Raw genomic sequence first — 11849 nt, 5'->3', positions numbered from 1 at the left:
TTAGTCTATGTACAGGTTCCTCATGAGCAGAATTAAGTGTTCCAGATACTCATTCTCTGCAATATTGTCCATAGCTTATCATGAGCCACACAACAAAGCACAAGTAAACATATCTCTAATATTCTCTGCTTTCAGCCAAGACCCATCTGATGTCAGCAGTGATATCTCTTGTTCCATGTCCTCTTCTAAGTCCGGCTTTAGTCTCTGGAAGTTCCCTGTCAATGTACTGTTGCAGCGATTTCTGAAAGATCATTAGCAAAATTTTATTTGCATGAGATATTATTGATACTCCCTGATGATTTCCGCATTCTGCATGGGTCAGCTCTCTTAGGAATGGGCATAAATTTGCTGTTGTTGTTGCTGTTGTTAAGGGCCAGCAAGTTAAGGGCCAGCAAGTCAGTTCTGTTTCCAACACAGTTGGAAACAGAGAATTTAAACCTAGCTGAAAGGTCAGAGATAGAAAAACCTGGGGATTATGTAAGAATGTTTGGAACATTCCATCTATGTCATAGGTGCACTCACTGTGTGATGTCCTTGCCTGCTGCTTTTATGTGATCAACACTCACTCATAGAGTTGTTGTTGTTGTTAAGTGCTGTCAAGTTGATTTCAACTCATAGTGAACCTGTACAGGGTTTACAAGGAGTGACTGTTGGATTTGAAACACCGACCCTGCTGTAAGCAATCCAGTGCTCATCCTACAGTGACACAGCTGGACTCCCATTGAGTAGTATATAGGAAAATAGTGCTGGGGACTAATTGTATTAGCTTACTCTTGTTCCAATTAAGAAAGCAAATGAAAGCACATTGTCCTGCTTTCTTGGTAATTGTTGCAATGAGTGGGAAAAAATGTGAGCGAGAATGAGAATGTTCATGAAGTCCATATGAGGAGAAAACAGAGATGGCCACTGGGAAACAATTAATGAGAAAAGCGGCTAAAGAAGCATGTTAGATGGATGCAGGAGATAGTAAGGTCAGGGTCAGTGTGCTTTCTGGCAAATGGTGGATATTCCTTCCTTCAGAGTAAATTTTCAGTTTGGGTGTGTTATTTTTATACAACTTTTAGCTCCAGAGGGATAAGCCAACAGTCCTTTAACCTGTTAAAATAAACCTTTCATTTTTAAAGGGAGAGAGTTAGTCCTTTTTAGTAAGAGGTTTTATACAGAAAATTAATTTTATGACGACAGGATGTAGAAAAAGTATACTTGTATAGTAATAGATATGTAAAATTCACTAACCTTTTCCATATTCATCTAACAAGATAATGGTTAGCTACTCATTTTACCTTCCAAAGAACCAATGTGGAAAATATTCATATTCCGTTCTCATTTTCTTATTAAATTGCTCATTAAGAGTGACTCCAATTGCATTTCCAAGTAAAGTTGAAGTTAAATATATATATATAGAGAGAGAGAGAGAGAGAGAGAGAGTTTAAAATGTTCTTTTCCCAAATTTGCTAAAAGTGCAGATACTGGAACCCAGTCCTAGGAGATCAGCTCATTAAATACAGGATGAAGGCCAGGAATTGAATCTGCATGCTTAACAAGCTCTCTAGATAATTCTAATGAAGCTGATGCTCCATTCGACCACATTTTCCTAAACATTTGGTTTGACTCAAGGAGTTGAAGTTTTAGACACCTTAGAGATCATCCTGCAAAGTTTAATTGCATCATTTTATAAATGATTAAAGCAGAATGGCTTGATGCCTGCCAAATGTTAGCCAGTTAGTTCTGGCAAAGTTTTCCTAACTCCAAGTGCCAAGTACTTGGTATTACCCCATGTGAATCTCCTCCCTACCCAGGTACACAGGGCATGGAACACAAGGTAGAAGTTTTGTAACCAAAAAAGGGGAGTGGTTAATTTTACAGTCCAGAAACAGAGGACCCTAGGACCATCAAGGGAGAAGAGCACAAATGGTATGTGGGACCTTATCCAGAGAAGTAGCAGTTCCAGAGATGGAGGCAGAGATGGGGGCATGGAGAGGGGGAGCGGCTGAGGACTCTAGATTCATCAACTAAGAAGAGAAGAACTAAGAGCTGGTGATGGCCAGGAGCAGACTTGCAGAATGTGCCCTTTGGAGATGTAAATTATTATATATGCCTGAGTTGGTTTTTTTGTTTGTGTGTTTTTTAAAAAGCTAAAGTGGATAGAGAGAAATACTTTTAACTGATGGTATATGGAGGGGATTATAATCAATGTAATGCAACAAGTTATATGAATGGTTGAATGTGAAACTGATGATGTGCCCTGTAAACTTTCACTCAATCCACAATAAAAACCTTAAAATAAATAAAAAGGAAAAAAAAAAAAAGAGTATACAAATGAAATAGGACCTATGTTTGACCAATAATCTCTACAGGCTGCAGAGTAGTCTGAGGATGTGGTCTGAGAATTTTACCACCACCTACAGACAGACAGAAGCTCTGGTAGCGTAGTGGTTACAAGTTGGACTGCTAACCTCAAGGTCAGCAATTCGAAACTGCCCGTGGTTCCGCGGGAGAAAGAGGAGGCTTTCTGCTCCGGTAAAGATTTACAGCATCGGAAACCCTGCACAGGGTCACTGTAAGTCAGAATCAACTCCACGGCTCATCACCAATAACACCATCAAGCCACAGAGTCCACACTGATATTCTGTTTTTGAAATGTAACAAAAATACATTTTGACCTTCATATAGAAATTTGTATTTCACAGAGGGCTTTCATATATTATCTTATCTTTGGGTCTTCCAAAAATTCCATGAAACAAATATGAGGTATCATTCTCACTATGCAGACAAGGAAACTTAGGTTAAAAAAATATCAAGTCCGAACCAATTTAATATAGTAAAATGCAACAGATATAATTTAGCCAAAAGAGAAAGATGGAAATCTAAAACAGTGTGGGCTATTAACTTGCCAATACATGTAATGGCCGTGTGCACCAGAATGGGCCAGAGTAGGGACACAACAGTCTCAGTATCCCATGCCTCTCATGGAATGAACAATATTCCTCCCTGAACCGAAGCTAATATTTAAAGGTATCTATTGGTAGCGTGGAGTCCTGTTGTGGCACTGTGGATTAATGAGCCAGACTGCAAAGCCGTTTGAATTGCAAGGTCGGTGGATCAAGCTCACCAGCTGCTCCTTGGAAACCTTATACAGGGTCGCTATGAGTCGGAATCCACTCGATGGCATTTGACAACAACATTGGTAGCGTAGTGGTTACGAATCGGGCTGCTAACATCAAAGTTGGCAGTTCGAAACTACCAGCTGTTCCGCTGGGAGAAAGATGAGGGTTTCTGCTTCTGTAAAGATTTACAGCCCCGGAAACCATGTGCAGGGTCAATATGAGTCAGAACCAACTCCACGGTACTTAACAACAACAACAATTATGACAATGGAGTCCTGGTTTGGTGCTGTGGGTGTATAATACGCCAGACTGCAAAGTCGTTTGATCGCAAAGTCGGCGGTTTAAGCTCACCAGTCGCTCCTTGGAAACCTTATACAGGGTCGCTGTGGGTCGGAATCGACTAGACGACACTTAATAACAAAAACAATTATGACAATGAAGGAGCTCTGGTAGCGCAGTGGTTATGAATCGGGCTACTAATCTCACGGTCAACAGTTCGAAACTACCAGCTGTTGGCAGAAGGATAAGGCTTTCTGCTCCGGTAAAGATTTACAGCCTCGGAAACTCTGTACAGGGTCACTATGAGTCAGAACCGACTCCACGGCACAGAACAACAACAACATTATGATAACGAGGTTCATGCCTCATTGTCATGGTGCAAAAATAATTCCTGCCTCTGCTTAATTAAACAGTAGTCTGGTCCAACAGAACACTGGGTATATTAGACTTGCTCGGAGATGGTCAATTGCTCCCCACTGAGGAGATGGAGCCCAAAGAGATGGTTTCTGGTAGCAAACTTCCCACGCCCTCTTATCCTAGTACCCCATACCATAGCATAGAAACATTGTTATTGTTGTTGTTAAGTGCCGTCAAGTTGGTTCCGACTCATAGCGAGCATGTTTAGGGTTTCATGTGCTGTACATGCAGTCCTGGTGTGGCGCTGTGGAATAAGCCCTGGCTAGACTGCAAGGTCAGTGCTTCAAACTCAGCAGCCACTCCTTGGAAACCCTATACAGGGTTGTTATAAGTTGGAACAGACGCATCGGCACCTAGCAGCAACAACAAGGTGGTACATTTTGGGAGAGCAGAAAGCCTCATCTTTCTCCCATGGAGTGGATGGTGAATTCTAATCATCGACCTTGTGGACATGCTTACCATACAGAGCCACTGAGCTCTCCTAACAGCACTCAGACTAGACCACCAAGATCTGACAGAGAGAGAGAGATCCAAAAACTACTGAACTAAAATGCTAAAGAGAACTTGAAGGATCATTTTTACATGTGATGCTGGAAGCCAAGTCTCTGGTATCTCAAAAACCATCAGAGTCACCTGTGGTAGATAGGTTTTAGTGGAGCTTCTAGACAAAGACAGGCTATCAGATGGAAGGGGTGAACGGTTGGGAAGAATTGTTGGTAGATGCCTTTGAGTAGGCTCCCCACTCCCTATACAATAGAACAAACCACTGCCTGGTCCTGGGTCAGCATCATGATCATTGCTATCTTTGAGCTCATTGTTGCAGCCACTGTGTCAATCCAACTCAAGGGTCATCTTTTTTTTTGCTGAGCCTATGTTTGAGTGGCACTGCAGGCTAATGCACTGGACTGCAAGGTCAGTTTGAATCACAAGGTCTGCAGTTCAAACTCCCCAGCCACTCCAGAAACGCTATACATGGTCGCTATGAGTTGGCACTGACTTGATGGCACTAAACAACAGCAACATACTTTACAAAGCATGGTATTCCTTTTCCAGGGACTGGTCCCCCCTGGCAACACATCCAAAGTACATGAGACAAAGTCTCATCATCCTTGCTTCCAAGGAGAATTCTGGTTATGCTTCCAGATCAGCTTAGTTTGTTCTTCTGGCGGTTCATGCTATATTCAATATTCTTCTCCAGCACCATAATTCAAATGCCTCAAATTTTCTGCCATCCTCCTTATTCATTGTCCAACTTTCACATGCATATGAGGCAATTAAAAATACCATGGCTTGGGTCAGGAGCACCTTAGTTTTCAAACTGACATATTTGCTCTTTAACGCATTAAAGAGATCCTGTGCAGCAGATTTGCCTAATGCAATAAGTCCTTGGCTTTCTTGACTACTGTTTCCACGAGTATTGATTGTGGATCCAAGCAAAATGCATTCTTTGGCAACTTTAATCTTTTCTTCATTTATCTTGATGTTATTTATTTGTTCATTGTGAGGATTTTTGTTTTGTTTTGCTTTACATTGAGTTGTAATCCATACTGAAGCTGTAGTCTTATCTTCAACAGTAAATGCTTTAAGTCCTCTTTGCTTTCAGCAAGTAAATTTGTGTCATCTGCATATCACAGGCTGTTAAGGAGCCTTCCTCCAATCATGAGGCCATGTTCTTCTTCATATAATCCAGTTTCTTATATTATTTACTAAGCATACAGACTGAATAAGTATGGCAAAATAAGCATACAGACTGAATAAGTATGACACACATCTTTCCTAATTTTAAACATGCAGTATTCCTTTGTTCTGTTCAAATGACTGCATCTTGGTCTATGTACAGGTTCCTCATGAGCACATTGAATTCCTATTCTTCAAAATGTTATCCATAGTTTACTTATAATCAATAGAGTTAAATGTTTTGTGATTTTCGGAAGATTGGCCACTGAAAACCTTCTGAATAGCAGTGGAACATTTTCTGATATGACTCAAACATAAGTAAGATTGTAAGGATGGCACAGGACTAGTTAGTGTTTACACCTCTGATGTGCACAGTGTCATTATGAGTCAGAACCTATGCAACAGCAACTGTGTACACTGATTTTAGAACATTCCTACTGACACCCAGGTTGGTGGGTCAGACCCACCAACTACTCCTCAGAAATCCTCTACAGGATCACTACAAGTGGGAACCGAATCAACAGCACTCAACAACAACAACTGCCACCTAACTGAAAGCCAGAAGCACTGATGGAGTCTGCAGTTTTAGACCAGATTTTAAATCCAGCTGTCAGGACAACCAAAAGAATAGCAAAATTGTGGTTTCTTAAAAATAGCCCATAGTCAGTAACTACAGAGGATGACTTAGGTTTGATTCTGCCAATCTCAGAGGTTTATAAACAGAAGCAAGTAGTTTACATGAAGATAAGCATAGGAAACATTAGGAGGGCAGTAGGAAAGTTCGATGGAGAAAGCAGGAAGCCAATACAAATATATTATTGAGCAGGCTACTGCTAAGAGAAACCTTTGGAAAACTAAGTAGAATTTAGAGGATTATCTTAGGTATGCTAGGCATGGCAAGTGTCATGGGCACCACTTGAAGGAAGGACACCACTGAGCAATTTATACTGACCATACAACCAGAATGTTCCTTGGAAGCCAGGATGGCCAGACTTCGTCTCTCATACTTTGGACATATTATCAGAAGGGACCAGGCCATGGAGAAGAACATCATGTTTGGTAAAGTGGAGGGCCAGAGAAAAAGAGGAAGATATCCCAACTAGATGGACTGGCACAGTGGCAAGAGCAATGGGCTCAAATGTAACAACCATCATGAGGTTGGCACAGGTCCAGGCAATGTTTCATTCTGTTGTGTATATAGTCCTATGGGTTAGCACCAACACAATGCACCTAACAACAACAACCTGCAGTTTCTATCACCAGCTGTGGAGATCAACCAGCAAGATAAAATACATTCATATTTGAGAGCACCACCATTTGTCAAGACAGATTGTACGATCTCTTCCTCGCCCCGAAGTGCTAACCTGGATGTAGCCATATCTCTCTCTGAGTTGTCTTGGTGTGAAGAGGCAGGAGCTAGTATCCCAGCTGGCAGAGAATTATATTTCTTGTTACCTGACCCTGTCTGTGTGTGAGCATTCATTGTAGTATAGTTATCTCCAATGAACTGAAGTGATTTGGAAAAGCAGCACCAAGACAGCCCAACAGCATTTTGATTCCTAATCCCTTTAGAGGCGCCTGTTATTATTGCTCTCCCATTTGGGGTGTCCTCATCTCTAAGTAGTCTCACAGCCCATCATTCCATTCCTGCTCCATGGTGTGCTGCTCCCAGGTGAGTAGTTTAGGTGTAAGACACTCACACCACAGCTCTACTACTACTGCCTATGCAGCAAAGTCCAGTCTGCTCTGCTGAGTGTAGAAAAGGAAGAAATGAGCACATGATATATCAGCCAGATTTCATCAGTAAAAGCAAGAAAGGTGCAGTTATAATTTACATGGTGTGCCCTAATGTATTAAGTAAAATATTGTTATTCTTACGAGCCATCGAGTCAGTTTTGACTCATAGCAACCCTGTACAGGGCTTCTGAGCAGTAGCTGGTGGATTTGAACCATTGTGGGAGCAAAAAGCCTCATCTTTCTCCTGCAGAGCAACTGGCAGGCCTTTGAGGTTCAAAGTCTAATGCTTATCATCTGGAGCCACAGTGCTCTCATTATAGTAAAGTTATCTTTTAAAAAAAAATGGGTGTCAGATGTTTGGACAGGAACACAGTTTCAGGGCTTGTCAAAAGTGCTATCTTCCAAATGTCTCTGGTAGAACCTGTCTTAGAATTGGTCCACCAGAAAGAAGAAGAGCTGAGGTACTTACCGATCAGCTCCCATCGGTCATTGGTTGTAGTTTGTTCACAAGGGATTGCTTTTCCAGCCTGCCCTGCAGGGCAGAGCTCACTCCTGCTGCCAAAGAAAGCAGAGTTGCAGGTTCTTGCAGAAAACAGTCACTGGTATGCACGGGAACAGTGGATGCTAAGGTGATACCAGAGGTAAATGCTGACGGCATTACATTCACATTCTTAATGATTTGTAAATAAATGATTTGTAGAAAAATGATTACAATTTATTTGACATAAGAGAATCATGAAAAACGGTTACAAAAAAGGCATGAGATTTTTGTTTGAAAAATCTAAAATTACACGCCTATGTGTATTATATGCATATCCAGATTTAGACAAAAACTGGAAATATAAACAACAAAATATTAATAGTAGTTCTCTCTAGGAGTGAGAATATAATTGGTTTTAATTACCTTCTTTGAGCATTATTTTCTAAACTTTCTACAGTGTACATGTATTACATTTGTGATAAAAAGAAACACGTTTTTAAAAAAACAAATGGCTATAGTTCATTGTGGAACTTGTCTGATCACAAAGCAGTATTTGACTTCCTATAGCATTTGACTACCATGGTAGAAATAAAACAGGAGCAGAAGGTTGGGAATGAGCACTTATATTGGGACACCCTTGCCTGTTGTTCTAGACAAAATTCGACAGAATTCACGCTCAGTGGTGGTGGTGGTAGTGTGCCATGGAGTCGCTACTTACTCATAGCAAGCCTGTATAGGGGTTCCAAGGCTGTAAATCCTTACAGGAACAGAAAGTCTCATCTTTCTCCCGAAGAACGGCTGCTAGTTCCGAATTGCTAACCTTGAGGTTAGCAGCCCAACTCATAACCACTGTTACCAGAGCTCCTTTCACACTAAATAGTACACAGGAAAAGCATGACTTGTGAGTGGAAGAGTGACTTGCAGTTTATAGTTGATCCAATTAACAAAGCAATTGAAGAAGCATTTTCCTGCTTCCTGTTTTATTGTTGTAGTAAGTGGGAGTAAAAATGAGAGATACATAAAAAATAATTACAAAGTTGATTTGTTAGGAAGAAAAACAGACTACCAGTAGAAAGGTCCAGTGCCTGCAGCCACAATGGGAAGGAGTGAGAACCTGAAACAGCCAGTTACAGCTAGAAAGCAATTGATAAGGAAAAAGGTTGAGTGAGCACTTTGTTGTTGTTGTTGTCATCCTTAAGTGCCATTGAGTCAGTTCTGACTCACAGCAACCCTGTATAGGATTTTCAAGCATTTGCTGGTGAGTTTGAACCACCGACCTTGTGGTTCAAACCGACCTTGCAGTCCCATGCTTTATCCCGCAGCACCACATCAGGACTCCAGAGTGAGCACTTTAGAAGGCTAGCCCAATGTTTAGATCTCCTCACTTTCTCCTCTATGTTTCTTACTCTCTATTTCATATTTTTGATCTAGTTAATCTGTTCTGCTTTCTGATACACAGACAGTCGCTGTGTTTAATTTACTGTTAAGTCTATTCGTTGAGTAAATTTTAATTATTTTATTTTCAGAATTTCTATTTGGTTCTAAAATTTGTATGGCCAATTTACTAGTTTTTTGCTCCTTGTTCATGCATTCTACTTTATTTTATCACCTTAAATATATTGTTGTTGTTGTTGTCAGGTGCCATCAAGTCGGAACCAACTCATAGCGACCCCATGCACGGCAGAATGAAACAATGTCCGATCCTGGGCCAACCTCACTACCGCTGGCACACTTGACACCATCAATGATGCCACCTGGCCGATCCATCTCGTTGGGGGTTTTCCTCTTTTTCTCTGACCCTCCATCTTACCCAGCATGACATCCTTCTCCAGCGATTGTTCCCTCCTGACAATATGTCCAAAGTATAAGAGACAAAGCTTAGCCATCCTGGCCTCCAAGGAGCACTCTGGCTGCACCTCTTCCAAAACAGATCTATTGGTTCTTTTGGCAGTCCATGGCACATTTAGTATTCTCCTCCAACACCACAACTCAAAGGCATGAATTCTTAGATGATCTTCCTTATTCACTGTCCAGCTTTCACATCCATATGAGGTTATTGAAAATACCATGGCTTTGGTCAGGTGCACCTTAGTTATATTCTTGTTTTAAATATATATTTTTTAAGTTTCTTAAGGTCTATTTTTGCTGCTTAATTCTCCTGGATCTTTTTTATATTCCCAGTCTAAATGAACAAATAAGTAAATTAATAAGTTGTTTACATTGACAGCTATGTGTTAGAATGTAAGAATTTTTATAAAAATACTTAAAAGCAAGAGAAAGCAAGGTTCTGTTTGTTTTTAACATTCTAGATTGTGGTATGCATCAAGTAACTGAAGCTTGCTTGAAATGGAAATGGAATCTGTGCAGATACATTAACAAATTCCACAGAAAAGATCTCATGTGAATCACCCAACTTTAGTTTACTTTTTGTCTACATCACTACATCAAAGAAAAGAGATATGGAAAGCACTGCCAAACTTAGGCATATTATTACTGTAATTGAACAACCTTCTTCTAATCCAAAATTGTGAAAAAAATGACGAGAAATTACAAATAGTTTTTTAAAAAATAAATGCCAACAGTGGTAGAAGAAAAGCAAAAGAATTTCTTGTGTGGCCCCAACATCAAAGCTGGAGAATGCTAGACACAGCATTTCACTTCAAACTAGCTCTTCAACAAACTAACATAAACAGTTGGAAATTACTATACTCAAGTCCAGGCATGGTGCTAAAGGATAAGCACTGGACTGCAAGGTCGGTTTGAACTGCAAAGTGATGGTTCAAACCCACCAGCTGCCCTTTGGAGACCCTATACAGGGTTGCTATGAGTCAGAACGGACTCAATCGCACTTACCAACAACAACAAGAACACTGAAAGCATATTTGTCTCAAACTGTCATGGCCTTGTCTGTTCATTGTCTATTTAGCATTTGCTATTTATCCAGCACTCAGCAAGGCAATGAGTATATTACAAGTAACACAGTCGCATGAGTGTTATATAAATGTAAAATGAAGGCTTAAGATCAAGGCTTGCATTATTCATTTTCCCATCACCTAAATAATCATTCTAAAAATTGTACTCAATTCTTCTTGTTGTCAAGTGCCGTAGAATTGGTTCTGACTCATAGTGACTCTGTATAGGGTTGCCAAGGAGCTGCTGGTGGGTTTGAACCACCAAACTTGCTTGTCCAGTGCTTATCCTACAGCACCACACCAGGACTCAATAGTTGTTGTTAAGTGCCATCAAGTCAGTTCCACTCCATAACGACCCTGTATAGGGTTTCCAAGGAGCAACTGGTGAGCCTGAACCGCCAAACTTGCAGTTCAAACTGCTTTGCAGCGTGGAGCATTAACCCACAGTGCCACACCAGGACTCCCTGCTTATTAGGATAAATGTCCAATAGCATAGATGTTATTTTACAGTTGGTGGTTGGTGTTGTTAAGTGCCGTCAAGTCAATTCTGACCTATAGTAACAGCGCCACACTAGGTAGCTAGCTAATGCTTAATCCACAGTTGGCTAATATAAATTTGAGTGAAAATTTGGTCCATGAAGGTTCCTGTCTTCTCAGAGTGTTGGTCAACTTGAAGTACCATAGGTCACTTCTAATGACTTAGATACTCCATTATGCTACCAATATGAGACCGGAAGAACCAAGAGAAAAAGTAAACTAGACATTAAAAATGAGTCTATGAATTGATAGCATAGAGTCCCATTTCCAGAAGCTAATGGTCCTCATCACAGCAGAAAAAAATGGATGCAAAATCAAATTTCAATGAGCCTAGAAATTCTCTGCCTTAAAAACAACTCTGAAAAGTAAATAGTGGTAAAGTTGGGGAGAGAAGGAGCATGAGGACACATTTTCTGAGTTTAAATTAAGAATAAATCTATGGCTACTTGCATCTTTTGAGACAGGATTTTTAATCCTTGGTATTGTAAAATTAATGCATGTAGTACATGTTTTGGAAGTAATAAGGAAGTCAGATAAATGTCTTTTGGAATGTTGTTTGACTCCAGAGGGCAGAAATGTTCTCTTATTCCCCAAGCCTATCAAGTTTGTTCTCTCCCTCATCATTTCAAGAAGTCCTGAAAACTTATGAACCACACAAAGACAAAGAGCACACGTGAAGTGAATGACCTAAGGGAGACAAAA

Source organism: Chrysochloris asiatica, unplaced genomic scaffold (genome assembly GCF_000296735.1).
Source record: "Chrysochloris asiatica unplaced genomic scaffold, ChrAsi1.0 scaffold00112, whole genome shotgun sequence".
Taxonomy (NCBI): domain Eukaryota; kingdom Metazoa; phylum Chordata; class Mammalia; order Afrosoricida; family Chrysochloridae; genus Chrysochloris; species Chrysochloris asiatica.
This window is presented reverse-complemented; position numbering follows the sequence as displayed.